Source organism: Palaemon carinicauda, chromosome 1, assembly GCF_036898095.1.
Source record: "Palaemon carinicauda isolate YSFRI2023 chromosome 1, ASM3689809v2, whole genome shotgun sequence".
Lineage (NCBI taxonomy): Eukaryota > Metazoa > Arthropoda > Malacostraca > Decapoda > Palaemonidae > Palaemon > Palaemon carinicauda.
In genome coordinates this window covers 116922061-116944704 of record NC_090725.1, presented here as the reverse complement: position 1 = coordinate 116944704, position 22644 = coordinate 116922061, and the positions used below count along the sequence as shown (strand labels likewise).

The following is a 22644-nucleotide window of genomic DNA, read 5'->3' as shown; positions in this document are numbered from 1 at the left end:
TTTTGTAGTATAGGTTTGAAAATGTATTATCATCCCAAAGTTTTCATATTGCTTTCTGAAATAAAGATGCACACACTCAGTCTTACTAAGGTTTTAAATCATATGAGTAAATAGTATTTCTATCTTTTTTTAATAGAAATATTCTTTGATAAAGTATATTTCCCTGTAAAAAGGCAGATGGGATACAATAGAAATTTGATTAGGTTGTCTATGCTGGTGGGCTGTAGGTCATTAGTTTTATTCCCTACTGTAGTGCTCATTCCAATGAAAGCTAATAGACTTCATATTTTGGGTAATTCATATTTCTTCTGGTCAGATACTGCTAACAATTTCGTTAACTACCTTTTGAAATTCATGTTGGAACTGATTCCCAAACAGAATAACCCTTCAAAACAATGTTCTTAATATTTAAATTAATCACAGTTCCATATCAATGTTCCTTTCAAGTATTTCACGACAGAATAATCAGACTTGCAATAAAATATGTCTATCTATATTAAATTTTGACTTATGTGGGCAAAAAAAATGCTTCTTACGCATAAGAAAAACTATTCGTCATATAAAATGTATAATAAATACGAATTTTGTAGTTATTGTACTTTGTTTCTGAATAAACTGTATTAGGTGGGTTTATATTTTTTCAATGTGACCCAGAAAATGTTTCTGATCATGATCCTAAAAGAAAAGGTGAGAAAACAGAAACCTCAAAAAAATCAAAGCTTTTTTCTAATCCTTATTCCAGACCCCTGTTGTCTTTCCCATTAGTACTACTGTACAGGGGTGAGGTTAATGGTCCTGAGGAAAGAGCCTCAACTCTATGGTAATTGGCCCCACCCCTCTCATTGTGGTCAGGATCCTAGCTTCTTTGTTGAATGCTGTTGTTGCAACATGGGGGAAATATAAGTCTTTCCTTTACCCACCTACCTTGGCTGCCTGTCCCCTCGTCCAAGGCTTTTGGGCGGGATATTGGGTGCCTTACTCATTTTTTTTTTTTTTTTTGTTGGCAAATCTCTTGAGAGATAACCATAGGCCTGACCTGAGTAGGAATTGCAAGACTCAGGAGCGGGGCACTCCGCTCATCCCCACACTGCCAGTAAATACTGAGATCCCCTCGGTTGCTAACTATAACCTCCTCTTTCTCAGATTAAAGGTTGCTCTCCACTGCCTTTCCTTGAAGACATTGTACTAAATGATGCATCTTGTGTTTAGTTATTGTGTGAATACCAGGACATGTTCTTTGGGTTCAAGCTATCTAATGTGGTTTTGCATAGCCATCACAAGATCTGCCAATAATTGGTTATTGTGAAATAAATATTCACAGTTTTGAGTATTCACTAGCTGCCTAGTGTGTATACGAGTATTTTCTTTCTTAACCCCTTTGGCTGGGTTGGCGCTTTGGGTTGGAAAGCTATCGCAATCTTTGTATATATAGATTGCAAAACTGAGAGCGAGTCTCCAACCCGAATTTTAGGAAAATAGTTCTATTTCATGTTGCTTTTTTTTTTTTTTTGCATCAGGCAAAGAGTATTTCTGCAGTAGTGGTCGATATATATCATTTCAGTCTCTTTATCATTCAGATTGCTGCCTTTCACTTCCATTATGGATGCTTGTTCGTTCGATCGTTTTAGAACGCCTTGCCTATAGCAAGACACAGGCTCTTGCACTAGGGCGGCCCGTACGAGAGATACGGACGCTTATTGCAGCAATCACAGAATTTGTATAGTCTTCCCTCATTTGTGCCACCCATGAATGTCTACTTCTAAGAAGACCTCGGTTGACTGAAATATCTCACTGTGGTGATGGTTGTCAAACGACCTTACCATCGACTGTAACTCGGTCAGTTACTGGACAATAACATTTTTCATTATCACTGTCATGTGTGCATATGTGCCTCTTCCTGTCTGCCTGATCATCACTCAAGCGTGTTGGTATAGCTGCAGCAGCAACTTTTCCCTGTTGTTTCACGTGGTTAATCATACCTCAACCACACATGTTGATCTATCAGGTCTGTCTTTTAAGACCATGGTTCAGAGGCTATGGCACTACCCAAGACTTGAGAACAATGGTTTGATTTTGGAGTGTCCTTCTCTCAGAAGAGGTGCTTATCATAGCTAAAGAGTCTCTTCTACCCTTACCAAGAGGAAAATAGCTACTGAGCTTTGCAGTGCAGTAGTTAACCCCTTGGGTGAAGAAGAATTGTTTAGTAATCTCAGTGTTGTCAGGTGCATGAGGACAGAGGAGAATCTTTAAAGAATAGGCCAGACTATTCAGTGTATGTGTAGGCAAAGGGAAAGAACCGCAACCAGAGAGATGGATCCAATGTAGTACTGTCTGGCCAGTAAAACTCTCTAGCTGTAGTATCTCAACGGTTTGATTTCGGAGTCACTCGCAGACAAGAACCGCTTACAAAACCTAAAGTGTCTTCTATTAGAATAGGGGACATAGGAGAGGCAGTTTAGGAAGCTGCAAAGAATTTGAATATTAGAATGCTTTTGGGGGTTGACAGTTTGAGGATATAACGAGGGAAACTAAAATGAATAAATAAGGAGAGACACCACTTTTAGATAAGGTTCAACATTGAAGTATGTTGGTGGTAATGTAATTATTATTATTATTATTATTATTATTATTATTATTATTATTATTATTATTAAATGCTAAGCTACAACCCTAGTTGGAAAAGCAGGATGCTATACGCCCAGGGGCTCCAACATTAGTGACAAATGAACATCTGTTCAGTTCATCCGATGAGGGAATGTTTTCAATTTGGTGGTTGAAATCAATCATTTAATTTAAATGAGAAAGGCCATAAGGTTGGTCAATAAAAAAATAAGAGCATGACATTATTATGAAGATATTCTGTTTTCCTTGTTAATTGGGGTAATTGCATACACTTATTAGTTAATTTATTATTTCTAATTTACATTATATGTATATATATATATATATATATATATATATATATATATACATATATATATATATATATATATATATACACACACACACACACATATATATATATATATATATATATATATATATATATATATATATATATATATATAGTAATGGTGTGAATGATACATTCAAGATGATAATGATCCTAACATCAGTCTTTAATCTTCGTATTGGAAAAATAATTGACCTAAAAATTTCTCTTCTTCACATACTTATTCTTATTCCAAAGATCCATCCTTTTTCAAATTGTATAATTGGATCGTCATATACCTCTCCTATAACCACAACCATGAGATTTAACAATTTCAGGTTGCATTTGTGACACACTCTCTCTCTCTCTCTCTCTCTCTCTCTCTCTCTCTCTCTCTCTCTCTCTCTCTCTCTCTCTCTCATTTGTGCCACCCATGAATGTCTACTTCTAAGAAGACCTCGGTTGACTGAAATATCTCACTGTGGTGATGGTTGTCAAACGACCTTACCATCGACTGTAACTCGGTCAGTTACTGGACAACAACATTTTTCATTATCACTGTCATGTGTGCATATGTGCCACTTCCTGTCTGCCTGATCATCACTCAAGCGTGTTGGTATAGCTGCAGCAGCAACTTTTCCCTGTTGTTTCACGTGGTTAATAATACCTCGACCACACATGTTGATCTATCAGGTCTGTCTTTTAAGACCATGGTTCAGAGGCTATGGCACTACCCAAGACTAGAGAACAATGGTTTGATTTTGGAGTGTCCTTCTCTCAGAAGAGGTGCTTATCATAGCTAAAGAGTCTCTTCTACCAATACCAAGAGGAAAGTAGCTACTGAGCAATTGCAGTGCAGTAGTTAACCCCTTGGGTGAAGAAGAATTGTTTAGTAATCTCAGCGTTGTCAGGTGTATGAGGACAGAGGAGAATCTTTAAAGAATAGGCCAGACTATTCGGTGTATGTGTAGGCAAAGGGAAAGAACCGCAACCAGAGAGATGGATCCAATGTAGTACTGTCTGGCCAGTAAAACTCTCTAGCTGTAGTATCTCAACGGTTTGATTTCGGAGTCACTCGCAGACAAGAACCGCTTACAAAACCTAAAGTGTCTTCTATTAGAATAGGGGACAGAGGAGAGGTAGTTTAGGAAGCTGCAAAGAATTTGAATTTTAGAATGCTTGTGGGGGTTGATAGTTTGATGATATAACGAAGGAAACTAAAATGAATAAATAAGGAGAGACACCACTTTTAGATAAGGTTCAACATAGAAGTATATTGGTGGTAATGTGATTATTATTATTATTATTATTATTATTATTATTATTATTATTATTATTATTATCATTATTATTATTATTATCATTATTATTATTAAATGCTAAGCTACAACCCTAGTTGGAAAAGCAGGATGCTATAAGCCCAGCGGCTCCAACATTAGTGACAAATGAACATCTGTTCATTTCATCTGATGAGGGAATGTTTTCAATTTGGTGGTTGAAATCAATCATTTAATTTAAATGAGAAAGGCCATAAGGTTGGTCAATAAAAAAGATAAGCGCATGACATTATTATGAAGGTATTCTGTTTTCCTTGTTAATTGGGGTAATTGCATACACTTATTAGTTAATTTATTATGTTTAATTTACATTATATATATATATATATATATATATATATATATATATATATATATATATATATATATATATATATATATATATATAGTAATGGTGTGAATGATACATTCAAGATGATAATGATCCTAACATCAGTCTTTAATCTTCGTATTGGAAAAATAATTGACCTAAAAATTTCTCTTCTTCACATACTTATTCTTATTCTTAAGATCCATCCTTTTTCAAATTGTATAATTGGATCGTCATATACCTCTCCTATAACCACAACCATGAGATTTAACAATTTCAGGTTGCACTTGTGACTCTCTCTCTCTCTCTCTCTCTCTCTCTCTCTCTCTCTCTCTCTCTCTCTCTCTCTCTCTCTCTCTCTCTCTCTCTCTCTCACAGTGATTTTAATTTTCCTTCTCAGATAAACATCTGCCATATCAACTGAAAAATTTGCCAAACCTGGAGTATTTGAACGTGCACTCTACTGGAATAACTTATCTCGGTGATCCAGATATTTTCAATTCCAATAAGGTAATATTAGTGTTTGTTTTTGCTTATTTTATATGTTGGTGAGCATAAGTGAGATAACTCATTTAAAAAAATAGTAAAAGGAGTTTCTGCCTTAATATATTTATTATATTAATACTAAGAAAAGAATGCTATTTTAGCCACGTCTAACCTGTTGTCCTTTTGTTAAATATAAAACCTTTTTGTTGAAGATTTTTGTTTCCTACATTAGTAATTTCATTGACTATACAGACCCCATTCACCTTCAGATTATTTTCACCCTCACTCCAACACTTCCTTCTACTACTACTCTACTCATTGGTAGTTGGGCCACTCATTGACCCATGACCGCTCTCGAAAGACGTCTCCAGCCCCCTTTATCTTGAGCTAAATCCATTCGTTATCAATTTAAATTCCCTCCCTGTCGACATCTTCCATGCGGCATCTATTCCAACTTCCTAGGTCTTCCCAAAGGTCTCCGTCTCATGACTTAAGCAGTTAGCATATGTTTGTTTATACGTGTGTCCTGGTTCCTCAAATTACACGAGTCTACAGTCTTTAGGTCTTTTCCTCCAGCCCATCAAACATTTTTCTTTATAAATTAGTTCTCTAATATTTCCACATCACCTAACAATCACAAAACATTTTTATCCATCCTTTCACATGTGTTATAGGATTAAAGGCCACTCATGAATAGCAGAGGCAAGGGACAGTGACATTGCCCTAGCAAGCAGGGCAATGTCCTACAGACTGACCATATATACATATGATCAGTACCCAAGCCCCTCTCCACCCAAGCTAGGACCAAGGATTGCCAGGTAATGGCTACTGATGACTCAGCAGATATAGCTATAGGCTCCTCCAAATACCCAATTATTAGCTCTCAAGGATGGGGAGGTTGCAGCGACCAAGGGAAATTTGAACGGGACTTGAACAGCAGTCTACCGATCACCAGTCAGGGGCGTCACCACATCGGCTACCCTAACCCTTTACCTTTACCTTTATCATTTCCCAACTCTCTCTCATCCAATGCAAACAGTTCTGCTTTCTGGAGTTCGAGACCCGCTAAAGCTCGATAGTTTCTTGTGTCAGCAACTCCACCATCCTTGTGAGATATGGATGGAGTGTTGGGATGTTGCCTATAGGTCCATTTGCTGAGTCATCAGTAGCCATTGCATGGCCCTCCCTGGTCTTAGCTTGGGTGGTGATGGGACTTGGGCTCTGATCATATGTATATATGGTCAGTCTCGAGAGAATTGTCCGACTAGGGTATGCTACCAATCATAAATCCAATCCACACCCTCCAAGGGAACTGGATAAATTGATAGAAACAATTAACCAAACGTAGTGGTTATTACTAAGCCTAGCCACGGAAGACCTTTCGTAAAAGAGACCTCCATGGCCGGCATACATAAAGAAACCTCGCAAGTAGTAGAAGTAAGGTCTTTATGTTAATCTGGAATTGTACTCATCGACAGATAGTAGAGCGCTCACCTTATAGAAAGCGGTCTCAAAAGGAAGGGAAAAACGTATGCAATAAAGGTACAAATGTTGCCGGTAATAACAGCACTCTAGGTAACGGCACTGTCACCACCCAAGGCTCTTCCCAAAGCAGAGGCATATAGCCATTCCCCTATTAAATGGCTAGACCTGCCGCCAGTAACGACAGTTTTGCTAAGTATAGCGGCAAGGTCAAACAGAAATAATTTCCACAGAAACGAAATGCCGTATAAGGAGGCTGTGACGTCATAGGCGACACCTCCGTAAATAGCGACATATCACTATTACATGCCTAAGATTAGGAATGCCGTCGGAAACGACAAAGCCGTAAGTACCGGCACGGCCGTCAGTCTAACAACTCACTCCTTTATAGAGAGGTATGCTAATGGCTCTGGAGGGTCAGGACCCCTACGGGATTAGGCCTCTCAAAGAACAACTGCAAAAAACACAGCATCATATAAATAAATCTAAGGTCGATGTCAGTATCGGGAAGACCAACCGCAGGGGAAGGTAACGACATGGGGTAGTATGCCAAAAAACAAAAGTAAAAACAAAATCAAATGCAATTCATTCTTAAAATCCCAGAGATTAGGAAACGGCAGAACACTAGAGTCAGCGCACCGACATTTTGAGCTCACCCTTCGCAAAGGGGAACGCGAAAGAACTGCCAGAACCGAGCATGAGAAATCTCAAATGAATGTAGCACGGCGGACCAATGAAACACCGTTGAAGGATAGGCTAGGCCTGAATGCGACAAGTCAAAAGAAAGTATAGAAAGTACAGAAAGCCAGCGAACCGACTTATATTCAAATAAATGAGCTCACCCTTCGCAAAGGGGAGCTCTAAAAAGTGCCCATACCTAGCTCTGAAAATTCTCGAATGCTTGTACCACGATGGCCAAGAGCCTAAATGGTCAAAATACCGAAAAAACGCCAGCAAGTGGATCAAAAGACTCAAAAAACTAGTATAACTGAGCAAAACCTCCCCAAAGTAAAAAACCACTGTTAACGAATCCGGAACTATAGACCAAAACGACATCGGCGAGTCCGTCTTTAACTAAAAAGTTACTGCGTCTAGGCTAGGCTAACCGAAACTGACACGCACCCACAAAAACATAAATTAGAAAAATGCAATGTAAATGCAAACTCAAAATAGAGCCCAAAGCTTCGCAATGCTAGAAAACTAATAGCTAACATGAATCTTGCACAATAAAACGAGTAAACGCGAAAACAAGGACGATCGGGTACCCAAAAATAGATTTTTCCTACATCAAAATAATTTTTTTTTTTTTATTTCGATTATTTAAGGTTATTTTTGCAGTATACAACGAAATACTTATTTCCCTAGGCTAGATCTGGTGATGGAGAAAATTTAACTAATTTCTTATCTTTTTAATGAAGTGAAGATAACTATAGTTGGTATATTTCATCCACAGAAGCTAAAGCACCTTGATATTTCTGGGAACGATAAATTGAGTGTCATCACATTTCATGCCGGTAAGAAAGTTTTCTTTAATTTTTATGACATTTTGTTATAGTGTGTGAGAAAACTATATGTAATATCTTTAATAATGTTTAAATGTTACGACTACATAGAGCTATATAAGTCTAATAATAACGAAACGAGAAAAGACATAGCTAGAGTATCAAGCAAGCTACTGGTAGAGCCTTAGAAAGACAAAAACAATCAAATAATGAAAGAGTCAAATATATAAAACTCCCTTGTTAAAGCAGCCTCAAAATACAGCCCAAGTTTAGTTTCTTTCTATTGTTCTAAGACTATGAAGAGTTTTCTAGTTAATGTAGACTAGAATAAAAATAATAACTGATACCAGTGGTCACAATTATCATGCATATATACATGTATGTTTAAATAGATGTATATACACACCTATGTAAAATCCTAATATGCATATGCAATATATATATATATATATATATATATATATATATATATATATATATATATATATATAGTATGTGTCTTTATAAATGCATGTAAATGTTTGTTTATATACATATTTATATGCATCTTTATACATATATACCAAATATATATACGTTTATATATATATATATATATATATATATATATATATATATATATATTCTTTATAATATATATACATATATATATTTATATTTATATACAAATTTATATATATACATATATTTATATATATATATATATATATATATATATATATATATATATAATTAAATATATATTTATATATGCATATGTACATATATATATATATATATATATATATATATATATATATATATACATATATATATATATATATATATATATATATGTATATATATATATATATATATATATATTTATTTTATATATATATATATATATATATATATATATATATATATGCATTTATATATTATATATGTATATATATGTATATACATGTATATATATATTTATATATTATATATGTATATATATGTATTTATATATTATATATGTATATATATATGTATATTATATATTTATATATATATATATATATATATATATATATATATATGTACGTACATATATATATATATATATATATATATATATATATATATATATATATGTTTATACATATGTATATATATGTATACATGTATAAATATATGTATATTTATATATATAAATATATGTATATTTATCATTATTATTATTATTATTATTGCTATCCAAGCTACAACCATAGTTGGAAAAGCCAGATGCTATAAGCCCAAGGGCTCCAATAGAGAAAAATAGCTCAGTAAGGAAAGGAAAAAAGAAAATAAATAAATGATGAGAACAAATTAACAATAAATCATTCTAAAAAAAGTAACCGCGTCAAAACAGAAATGTCATATATAGACTATAAAAAGACTTATGTCAGCCTGTCAGCATAAAGACATTTGCTGCAACTTTGAACTTTTGTAGTTCTACTGATTCAACTACCCGATTAGGAAGATCACTCCACAACTTGGTCACAACTGGAATAAAACTTCTAGATTACTGTATAGTATTGAGCCTCATGGTGGAGAAGGCCTGGCTATTAGAATTAACTGCCTGCCTAGTATTACGAACAGGAAGATCTGAATGTAAAGAATGGTCAGAGTTATGAAAAATCTTATGCAACATGCATAATGAACTAATTGAATGACGGTGCCAAAGAATAGTATCTAGATCAGGAATAAGAAATTTAATGGACCGTAAGTTTCTGTCCAACAAATTAAGATGAGAATCCGCAGCTGAAGACCAGACAGAAGAACAATACTCGAAACAAGGTAGAATGAAAGAATTAAAACACTTCTTCAGAATAGATTGATCACCAAAATTCTTGAAAGACTTTCTCAATAAGCCAATTCTTTGTGCAATTGAAGAAGACATAAACCTAATGTGTTTTTCAAAAGTAAATTTGGTGTCGAGAATCACACCTAAAATTTTAAGAGTCATACAAAGTAAAAGAAACATTATCAGTACTGAGATCCGGATGTTGAGGAGCCACTGTCCTTAACCTACTTACAATCATACTTCGATTTTATTGGGATTCAACTTCATACCCCATAATTTACACCATGCACTAATTTTAGCTAGGTCTTTATTAAGGGATTCAGCAACCCCACATCAACATTCAGGGGATGGAATTGATGCAAAGGGAGTAGCATCATCTGCATATGCAACAAGCTTGTTTTCTAGACCAAACCACATGTCATGTGTATATAGTAAGAAAAGTAATGGACCAAGAACACTACTCTGTGGAACACCAGATATCACATTCCTATACTCACTATGGTGCCAGAAACAACAACTCTTTGAGATCTATTACTTAAAATATCAATAACAATGCTAAGAAACGACCCATCCACTCCCAACTGTTTCAGCTTGAAAACAAGGGCCTCATGATTAACACGGCCAAAGGCAGCACTAAAATCAAGGCCAATACGAACTTCCTGACTACAATCAAGGGATTTCTGTACAGCATTGGGGATTGTAAGAGGGGCATCACATGCTCCAAGGCCTTTACGAAAACCAAATTGCAAACTGGGGAATAGATGATTACCTTCAGCAGACCTATTAAGATGTTTTGCCAAAAGACGTTCAAAAACTTTAGATAATATGGGAGTTATGGAAATTCGGCGGTAATCAGTTGGACTTGAGCTACCACAAACACATTTACATAAAGGAGTAACATTACCAATTCTCCAACAAGTGCTAAAAGCTCCTCTTCTTGCTAACTTGTTCAAAATAACAGATAACTTTGGAGCTAAGAAATCAGTAGTCTTTATAAAAAACAAAGAAAAATACCATTTGGGTCTACACCTCCATAAGCATCAAGGTCCATCAACAGAGCTTTAATTTCACGAGATCAAAAAGCTAAACTAGTTAGTTTAGCCTCAGGAAAACATGAATGAGGAAGTTCAAGTTTTTCATTACTCTGTTTACTGTCAAAAACATCAGCCAACTTTTGGACAGTGAGAGACTGAGCCATCTGGTTTAAGTAAAGGAGGAACTGTTGAATCTACAACAAAGAGTGCAGATTTAAGGGTAGACCACAATTTATGTTCCTGAGTTGTACCAGAAATGTTTTTTTATGGATAATTGTATTCCTTTTCCGTTGAGACATAAACTCTCTGAGCAAAAGCTCTAAGCTGAGTATAATTATTCCAGGTCAAATCTGATCTGTTACCTTTCCAAAGATGATAGGCCTCCTGCTTCTCCAAATAAGCACGTCTACAATCATCACTGAATCACGGCTCGTCCTTCACTCGGTACCTTAGCACACGAGAAGGGATATGCCTATAAAATATGGTGACTAGATTCTCATTCAAAGGGACAAAAGGATCAACACTACTATATAATTGTGACCAATTCAAGCACAAAAGATCATGCAAAATCCCATTCCAGTTTGCTTGAGATATCATATAAATTTTACAAGGGTATGATACATCAGGGACAGGTTGCTCAGTCTTCACTACTACTGAAATCAAGGCATGACCAGATGTCCTGACTGGAGAACCAACCTTACTAGTTATAATGCCAGGGGAGTCAGTGTATACAAGGTCCAAGCAATTACCAGACCTGTGAGTAGCTTCACTTATCATTTGCTCACAGCCTGATTCAGAGGCAAAATCTAAAGCTCTTAAGTCATGGCGATCGGTAGGAAAGATAGAATTTAACCACTCCCTATGGTGAGCATTAAAATCACCAACAACGACAAAAGAAGCCTTTCTATCATCTTCTTGTATCTCAGCCATGATGGTCAGAAGACAATCAAAGATGTCTGGATTCCGTTAGATCGAACACAAATAAAAGCTGTTATGCCTGCCACAAACTTTTATTACCTGAATCTCATGACATCCACATTCATAGCAGAACTTATGAGAAGCAGGGTACTTGGTCCTAATATACACCACCATTCCCCTGGCCCTAGGGATGGAAATACGTTTCAACATTATGGGCTTCTTAAAATCAGTTATAAGGAGCTCAGATGAGTTCCTCATATTAGAAACCAAAGTTTCTGAGCACAAAAGAATATCATACAGTCTGGACACAACTGTCAGGTCTTGAATATTTGCATGAAGACCACGGATATTGCAATACAGAAGACGACATTGACGAAATCTAGGACGTACTGGTCCCGGATTTTGCTCAATGTCTCTAGACAGTATAAGAATTAATATTAATAAAAAAGAGACGTTGTACTTAAAAACTAGATTAACAAGAATTACAACAAAAGCAATATGTACAGAATTATAAATAAAGCGATTGATCAAACCCATAGACTATAGTAAAAAGTCGGAAAAACTGGTCAACATGGAGGAGCCGATACACCATGCAAGGCTAAATACCCTCCAGGATAGCCACTTCAAGTGCAGGGAGGACAGTAAGGATGGTTTTGAGAAGAAAAAGAATCAGATAACGAAAAGACAACCTCTTGATAAACCACCAGGCATCTATGGCCCTTCTATTAAGCCTGTCCATCACACCATTAAAAAAAAAAAAAGAAAAAAAACAAGAGGAAGAGAAAAAAATAAGATTGAATAGTGTGCCCGAGTGTACCCTCAAGCAAGAGAACTCTAACCCAAGACAGTGGAAGACCATGGTACAGAAGCTATGGCACTAACCAAGACTACAGAGCGATGGTTTAATTTTGGAGTGTCCTCCTAGAATAGCTGCTTACCATAGCTAAAGAGTCTCTTCTACCCTTACCAAGAGGAAAGTAAACTGAACAATTGCAGTGCAGTAATTAACCCCTTGGGTGAAGAAGTGTTTAGTAATCTCATTGTTGGCAGGTGTATGAGGAAAGACGAGAATCCGTAAAGAATAGGCCAGACTATTCGGTGTATGTGTAGGCAAAGAAAAAATAAGCCGTAACCAGAGAGAGGGATCCAATGCATTACTGTCTGGCCAGTCAAAGGATCCAATGACTCTCTAATGGTAGTATCTCAAGGGCAGCTGGTGCCCTGGCCAACCTACTACCTACTACCGACATATGTGTATATATGTGTATATATATATATATATATATATATATATATATATATATATATATATATATATATATATATACATATGCAGATGCAGATAAAAACAATATAGAAATTGTAAGAAATGTAACATTTTTTAATCTATTATACTTCATTTATATTTTTTTCCAAATGAAAATTATTATTTTACTTTGCAGATTTCATCCATAAGATGATCTACTTGAATCTCTCGAATTGTATATTGAGAATAATCAAAGTGGAAGAAGACTTGTTGACCAACCAGCAATCTCATAACCAGAATGATGTTGGGATTATGGAAGTGCTGGACGTCTCGAATAATCGCCTGAAAGAAATACCTCCTTCATTGCTCTCTGCTTTACGCAATAACAGTTTCTCGCTCAATATCTCCGGTAAGTTGTAAAATCTCGTCTTCTTCTTCAAATAGCTTGACTTCCCCATGTTAAAGTTAATTTATACAAAGAGATTATGTAAATCATTTGATGGTAAAGTGGTGAAACCTGGTTTGAACAAGGTATTGATTGTGAGATCTGTGAGAAAAGGATTTCCAATGATTCGCAATTCTGATCTTTTAGATTCTTTAAAATCCAAAATTAAACTTGTACTAGTCAGGGCCACCCATAATTGGTTGGTTTGCTGTGAAAAATAAGAATAAAATCTTCCACCATCACCAATCTGCATTGGCCAGTGTGGTGATGAATATGGCCAAATCCCCAACATGCCTAAGGATGTATATTGGGCCATTTTTTCTGCAGTGTACTAGAAACGGCTGCATTTGTTTTTTGTTGTTATATAGCCCTAATATATATATATATAAATATATATATATATATATATATATATATATATATATATATATATATATATATCAATGTTATCCCAACATTTGCCGGCCACTTTGCTGTATAGAAATTAGAAGCCTAACGAAAAAATTTACTGAGTTTGAAATTATCTGTAAGCATACCCATTGAGAGAATTTTAAACTACAGATAAAACAAAATTGGAAATCATAACATTTATTTTAATTGTTGAATTGGGTGCACTGAATTCTTTAAAATTAGTTGATTATAATTAGATGAGCTCATTTGCCATCAGAAATAAATCTAGTGTAATTCCTACCGAAAATTGCCTAACCCCACCATATTTTGAAAAATCTGGTCTGATTTCAAATTGTTCCTTTCATGAGAATCGGCAACGTCTCTGCCTCGCGTTTTACTGGACTGGGGTTCGAGATCTACTCATCCTCCATAGTCGTTTGTAGTGTCTGCAACCTCATCATCCTTCGGAGTTAAAGATGGAGGGTTTGGGGGAGCCTGTGTGTGTGTGTCAAGAATAAGTTAACCCAGATTGATGTTACTTCTCTGAATAATCTTTTTAGAAGCTTATATATAAATTTTGGTATTTTTAGAACAAAAAAAATATGTCTATTAAGCTCGGCTTTTAAGTTAAATGGTTAAAATCACAGGAATTTCGCAGTTTAAATCCTTCAAGTCGAGTTTAATATAATTGAGATCTTATCTACGTTGTTGTACCACCCGTGTGTCACACGATCATTCATAGTAACAACATTTCTCTTTTTTGTATATATTATCCTTTGTATCTTCGCTCTTTCCTCGCACTGACAGCAACGTGCATCATCCTGTCTGCTTTTCTTATTGTTAACGGTTAACAGAACCGGTTGCCGGCTGGAGAAGAAATAGCCTGTTGTATTTTGTGACCTTCTTGCCGGGACTTGGTGTGTATATATAAACTCAATGTTCTGTAATAAAGTTACTCAGTTGCTTTCATCTTGCCTTTTGAGTCACAACCTACTCTTGGCCCGTTACATAGGTGACCCCGGAAGTTAACTCACTCCTCCCGCCTCCCCCCCTCACTGGTACAATGGCGGACTCCTCGGAAGTTAGCACCACCCCATTTAAACTTTCATCATTCGCCAGCGAAAAGCGTCTGCTTAGTTTCAGCACACAGAAGTCGTGGTCCGCATCAAGGGCGTCACTCACTTAACCACCAAAGCAGATTATGTTCTTGCAGCGATACCCGAGGACACCTGCCCGGAAATCTCCGACTGGCTTTGTGAACAAGGAGAAACCCCAATAGCGTATGACGCCCTCAAAACATACCTTCTGCAGCAGTACTCGCTGACGCCAGCTGCCAGTATAGCAAAGCTTTTTCAGCTCTCTCAACAACCGTTGGGGGACCAAAGGGCTTCGCTCGCCCTCAGGGAAATGACCAGTATCGCTCGCCTGCAACGTGCCGCAGACGGCTCTCCTTGTGAGGTGAGCCTACTTCGTGCCCTTTGGGTATGCCGTTTATCCGAACCTGTACGCGCTGCCATACCCAATGTCGATAGTTTACCCATAAAGGATTTGATGACCAAAGTCAATGCCCTTATGGACAGCCACTTCACGACCTTCAAGACCTCTATCAACGCCTCCACTCCTGACAAAGAGGACGCCTATTCAACGTCAACCCAAGCTGACGTGAATGCAGTAGGAAATACACGCCTACCCCGTGATGTGCCCGAGCGGCTACAAAGCCACCCATCACCCACAACTTGCTCGCGCCCCCCAACCAACGTCTTCTACAGCCACTTACTGCCGCGCATCGGCCGCAGTTTTTCTACTACCACTACAGATTTGGGGATGACACAGAAAAATGTGGCAAGGATTGTCAGTGGCCAAAAAACGTGTAAGTAGGCCATCGCTCGTGGCGGTGGCCTCCCATATTCTAATCTTTTCTTTTTACATGATGCAGGAACGGGCGTACGGTTTTTGGTAAACATGGGTGATTGTCGTTTCCTTTTGCCAAGGGAACTCTTCAGGACACGACGTAGTCTGTCTAAGTCTGCTGACGTCCACCTGGTAGCTGCCAAGAGATCTGCGATACCCAACTACGGTTACGAGAACCTCACATTATCGTTTGGAAACGGTAAATTTAATTGGAAGTTTCTCGTTGCTGTCATCACATTGCCAATCCTCGGTGCGGATTTTCTCTCTCATTTCCACCTTCTGGTCGATGTCACCCACCGAAGATTGGTCAACGCAGACTCATACTTGGCGACACCTCTTCAACCCGCCCCCTTCAACCTCGCTCCTCACATCAGCACACCCATGGATGCCAATCCCCACCTCCTTACGTCGTACCCGGAAGTTTCCGTCCAGAACTTCGCAAAACGCTCACGGCTCCTGCCAAACACAGTAATTATCACCATATCAAGACGACGGAGCCCCCAGTCTTTGCAAAATTCAGATGTCTGGCACTGGATCGATTGGCAGGCACCAAACAGACGTTCGCCGAAATGGAAGAAATAGGGCTTTGCCAAAAGGCCTTCAGCCCATGGTCGTCACCTTTACACATCACCCTGAAGAAAGACGGCTCCCTCTGTCCGTTTGGGGATTACAGGCGCCTGAACACGCAAACAGAACCGGATCACTACCCCCTCCCAAACATCGCCGACGTGACCTCCTACCTGCACAAAACGAAGGTTTTCTCCACGCTCGACTTCTTGAAGGGGTACTATCAGGTGCCTATGAAACCAGAAGACATCCCAAAGACAGCAATCACCACTCCCTTCGGTGCATACACCTTCAATTACTCCTGTTTTGGCCTTCGTAATTCTGGGGCCACTTTTCAACGTCTCATGGATGGCATCTTAGGGGACCTCCCCTTCTGTGTATGTTACGTGGACAACATAATTGTGTTCTCTTCCTCAAAAGAGGAACACCTCCGTCACCTGCGTATCGTGCTCGACCGCCTGCAACAAAACGGCCTTGTAGTCCGGTACGACAAGTGTACCTTTGGTGCCAACGAAGTGTTGTTCTTAGGGCACCGCATCACTCTTGAAGGAGTCCATTCCCTCCCTGAGAATGTAGCAGCCATTCAGAACTTCCCCACGCCCTTGACCGTCAAAACACTGCAGGAATTCTCGGGCTTGATCAACTATTATCACTGTTTTCTGCTAGCCATTCGCGTCACTCTTGCTCCTCTCTACGCCTCCCTCAAGGAAAGCCAATAGACCTGAAGTGGGGTCCCCTTCAAGAAGCGGCCTTCTGCAACACAAAGAATGCCCTATCAACCACTGCTGCTCTCACTTTCCCCATCCCACATGCCCCTCCCCTTCTCTCCACCGATGCCAGCCACGTCGCTATTGGTGCAGTATTCGTACAGCTGGTCAACGGCTCGCACCGCCCATTGGCCTTCTTCAGCAAAAAAATGTCCAAGACAGAATCATGTTATTCTACCTTCGATCGCGAATTGCTGGTGGTGCACTTGGCTGTCCGTCACTTTCGCCATTTCTTAGAAGATACGCCCTTTGCCATTCGCACAGACCACATGCCTCTGGTGCACACATTCACTTGACAGTCTGACGCCTGGTACATCAACGCCAACATCTCTCCGCCGTGGCTGAATACAATTTGACCCTTCGACACGTCCCTGGGAAAATGAATCCCGTTGCCGATGCCCCGTCAAGAAACACGTTAGCCCCCATTAAACTGGGATTGGATTACAACGCCTTGGCTGAAGCCCAACGACAGGATCCAGAGTATCAAGCATGTAGGACATCCTGCACATCCCTCCGTTGGGAAGACGTCCCCCTCGACGACTCCAACACCACCCTCCTCTGTGATGTCAGTACTGGTAGACCGCACCTTGGATTCTTGCTCCCATGCACCAACAGGTGTTTGATTTCATTCATGGCCTTTCACATCCCTCACGCCGTTCTACTGCACAGCTGCTGAAGACGAAGTTCATTTGGCACGGCATTTCTAAGGATGCTAAGGATTGGGTCCGAGCATGTACTTCTTGCCAAACTTTCAAAGTACATCGACACACAGATTCAGGAGTGGGCACCTTTTCTCAACCTCTGTGTCATTTAGGCCACATTCACGTCGACGTTGTAGGCCCCCTACCCACATCACAAGGACATCGTTACCTGTTTACCGTCATCGACCGCTCCACTCGTTGGCCTGAAACCATTCCCATGGAAACTGCACATCATGCCTTACTCTTAGGATGGATTGCAAGATTTGGTATCCCTGAGCATATTACTTCTGGGCATCACCCTACATCAGACAACTGCCTATAACCCCGCTCCCAATGGAATGATTGAATGTTTTCATCGCACCCTCAAAGCAGCTTTGATGTCCCGTTGGTTTACTTAGCTTCCCTGGGTCCTCCTGGGACTGAAGACCACTCATAAAGACGCCCTGGACGCCTCGGCAGCTGAAATGGTGTATGGCGACCCGTTGGTCGTCCCTACCGAATTTTTTCCATCTGCAATCTCCTCCTACGATCTCCAGCGCATACGTCACGTCGTGGGAAAATTTACTTCATGCCGCCAGACTTGGAAGCCCCCAGCAATGGATCACATAGTGACAGACTTGCACTCTGCAACACACGTCTTCCTACGCAATGACACCAGCAAACCACCGCTAACGCCCCCTTACATGGGCCCCTTGACGCAATCCAAAAGCATTCCTACTAAACATTTGTGGCAAAGAAGACTGGGTCTCCATTGATCGTCTAAAACCTGCTTATCTCCTGCCAGATGACTCGCTACAGTTCACCTCTCTAGATCAGGGTGCCCTTTTTAACATACACAGTATGTCATTTTTAGGGGGGAGCCATGTACCACCCGTGTGTCACACGATCGTACATATTAACGACATTTCTCTTTTTTGTATATATCATCCTTTGTATCTTCGCTCTCCCCTCGCACAGACAGCAACGTGCATCAATCTGTCTGCTTTTCTTATTGTTAACTATTAACAGAACCGGTTACCGGTTGGACAAAAAATACCCTGTTGTATTTTGTGACCTTCTTGCCGGGAGTTGGTGTGTATATTTAAACTCGATGTTCTGTAACAAAGTTACTCAGTTGCTTTCATCTCGCCTTTTGAGTCACAATCTACTCTTGGCCCGTCACATTGCTAACTTCAAATACTAAGTACCTCATAATAAGATACGACAAGTTTAACCCTTGAAAGCCTAAATGCTAGTCACAATAAACTGGTTGTAATTATCATTTGAGTATAGGTTTTTATGAATCGGAATATGATAGTTATCACGTGAGGTTAAAACATTTAAAATCACGAAAGAATTTGTCGATATTCAGACTTGAAAAGGCTTAGGAGTTGCACAAGTGAAATTCATATTATTTCTTGGTTATACATTGTTATAAAAGAAGCATATCAATATAGGTGAAATTCCATTTTGCAAGTAAATGTCCTTATAATAATAATAATAATAATAATAATAATAATAATAATAATAATTATTAGTATTATTATTTTTAGTAGTAGTAGTAGTAGTAGTAGTAGTAGTAGTAGTAGTAGTAGTAGTATCCAAGCTACAGCACTAGTTGGAAATGCAGAATGCTATAAACCAAAGGACTCCAACAGGGAAAATAGCCCATTGAGGAAAGGATATAGGAAATAAATGAACTACAAGAGAAGTAGTGAATAATTAATGTAAAATATCTTAAGATCAGTAACAATGTTAAAATAGATATCCCATATGTAAACTATGAAGAAAGACTCATGTCAGCTTGTTTAACATAAAAACATTCGCATGAAGTCTCAACTTCTGAAGAGCTATTTTATTAGGAAGACAATTGCACAATCTGGTCTTAGTTTGAATAAAACTTCTAGAATACTGCGTAGTATTGAACCATATGAAGGAGAAAGCATGAATGTTAGAATTAGAATTAACTATTTACCCAAGTTGCTTCTCTTTAGTCTGAATCTTTTATTCTTCAAATATGGATGCAAAATTAAGTATTATGAAGCATTTCATCTTTCCTCGCAGGGAATGCTTTTGGAGAAGCCAGCGAAAACTGCCTAACGTTTCACCTTTGGCATTTTCTCCAATCGCTGCCTACCGAGGTTCATGTGCCTGGGGAGGAAGAGAGCTTCGTTTCAGGGAGAAGATTGCCTTGTCCAAATGCCAGTGGAATTCGTGTCCTCCAGGATGCCAGTGCAATAGCAAGGAGAAGATTGTCGATTGCAGCAATATTGGTGAGGAAGGATTTTGAGATGGGAAGAGCACTTGATTTCTATTTTTATTTTTTATTTTTGGTGTTTTACAAATGTATAACTTTTGGTAAAATACTAACAACAATGTGTTTCCTTGATATCAAATTATATATTTATTGTCTTTCTTTGATACTGAAATTGGTTTCAATACTTTACAAATGTATAACTTTTGGTAAAATGCTAACAACAATGTGTTTCCTTGATATAAAATTATTTATTTATTGTCTGTCTTTGATATTGAAATTGATTTCAATGTTTTACAAATGTATAACTCTTGGTTAAATGCCAATATTAATGTGTTTCCCTCGATATCAAATTACATATTTATTGCCTTTCTTTGCGATTAAAAGTGAGAAAGGGAAAGGTTTACACGTCCCTAAATGAAGTAAAAATCGTGAAACTGTAAAGATAATCCCTATTAAATAGTTTATATAAATAATTTCCTCTACATAACGATTTTTTAGTCAAATAAGGATAAGTTTTGATAAGTAACGACTTAATTCTAATTACCTCTAAACAAAGGGAAATGTTCAGAGATTTAATGAAATCAGTAAATAACATAGTTAACATTCTATCAAAATGACATTCAATTCTACTATTAGTTTGCTAAGACTTGTTATTCCGGTCCCTTAAATCCTAACCCCCGAATAACGGTGTCCTTTATGTTAATTTGAAACTCTTCTTTTATTTAGGTCTCAAAACTCTGCCTCAGGTGGCCCCCTCTTCGGCTGAGATTCTTCTTTTGCAAAACAACAATTTGACAACGCTCGAGGGCATCCAATCTGCCGCTTGGTGCAACCTTAAAATTCTTGACGTGGGTTACAATAATGTCTCTCGAATATGTAAGTTGCAATCATGTTTATTGCCATGAGATTCTATATATTCAGCCCATAAAGTCTTTATTACTTCCTCCAAGGAGGTTATAAAATCAAGTCGATTTATTTATTCATTTATTTATTTATTTGGCTGTGTCTGTAGACTGAATTACAGCAAAACTACACAACGGATTTTGTCGAAATTTTCAACACACATTTTAAGTCATGGACAACTTCATTAAATTTTGGAGATAATCCGTATTCTAGATCCAGACTTGCATTTTTCATAATTTTAAAGATTAAGTCAAAAGAAATTGATGGATCTTGAAGAAATTTCTACCAAGATAAATCTCAGGCCGTGGGCGACTCCATTAACTTTTGGAGATGATCCGGTTCCTGAGACTAGACCCAGATTTGCTTTTTATTTATTTATTTGTCTGTGTGTCTGTGGACAAGATTACTCCAACTACTCGATGGATTTTGACTAAATATTCACCACAGATAGACCTTAGATCATGGACGACTCCTTCAAAGTTTGGAGATGATCCGGAGCAGGATCCAGATTCTAGATCCAGCTTTGAGTTTTTCGCTATTTGTGTCAACGTCAGCCTTTGGCAGAGGTCTGAAATCTCTGATTGCTCCTGTTATTATTATTATTATTATTATTATTATTATTATTATTATTATTATTATTATTATTATTATTATTATTATTATTATTATTATATAAACGCAACCCTAGTTGGAAAAGCAGAATGATGTAATAGGGAAATAGACCAGTGAGGAAAGAAAATAAGGAAACAAATGGAATAGAGACCTCTAACCAAAGACAGTAGAAAACCATGGTATTAAGGCTATGGTATTACCCAAGTATAGAGAGCAATTGTTTGGGTTTGTAGTGCCCCCCTAGGGGAGCTGCTTACCATAGCAAAAGAGTCTCTTGTACTCTTACCAAGTAGGAAATACCCACTGAATAATTACATCGCAACAGTTGACCCCTTGAGTGAAAAGGAATTTTTTCGGTTATCTCACCGCTCTCAAGTGTATGAGAAAAGAGCAGTATGTGCAAATTATAGGCCAGACTATTCAGTATATTTGGATACAAAGGAAAAATTAACCTTAACAAGAGAGGGATCCAGTGTACAACAAGCTGGCCAGTCAAAGGATCCAATAACTCTCAAACGGTTATATCTCAACATGTGGCCCCTCAATCTCCGTCTTTTTTTTCTCTACAGCATTTCTATCACTTGATTATATTTCTGCTATACTACAATGCCAAAAATAGGAAATTTTGGGAAAGTACATGGATCCTCCTAGGTAGTATTTTTAAACTACAGTAGGGGTCTGTAGCTGTAAGACTTGACTTAGTTTTGTAGTTGAGGACGAACAATATATCCCATTTCAAATATTTATTTCTACTTTAGAAAAATGGTCTATTCTTTATAACATGATATTTCTATATCTTTTAAATCCAAACAGTTTACGACCGCAAAATTCAAGAAAACTGTAAGTGCGAGACAAAAGAAGCCTATAGTAATGAGCAGGCACATTGTCTTCCTCAAAATTTGGAAGAAATTCATCTGAACAACAATACCCTCCAAAACTTCACTAAAAATGATTGCTTGCTCTTGTCACCTTTACATGAACTCGATCTTTCTGGAAATAAGGTAAATTCATTCAAAATATTTTCATATCCATTGTTCAAATTATAAACA

At 37.8% G+C, this 22644-nt stretch overlaps 1 pseudogene; it reads left to right on the top strand.

Annotated features, from left to right (window-relative positions):
- LOC137656261 (toll-like receptor 2) overlaps positions 1–22644 on the top strand; it is a 98542-nt pseudogene that overhangs the window by 11392 nt on the left and 64506 nt on the right.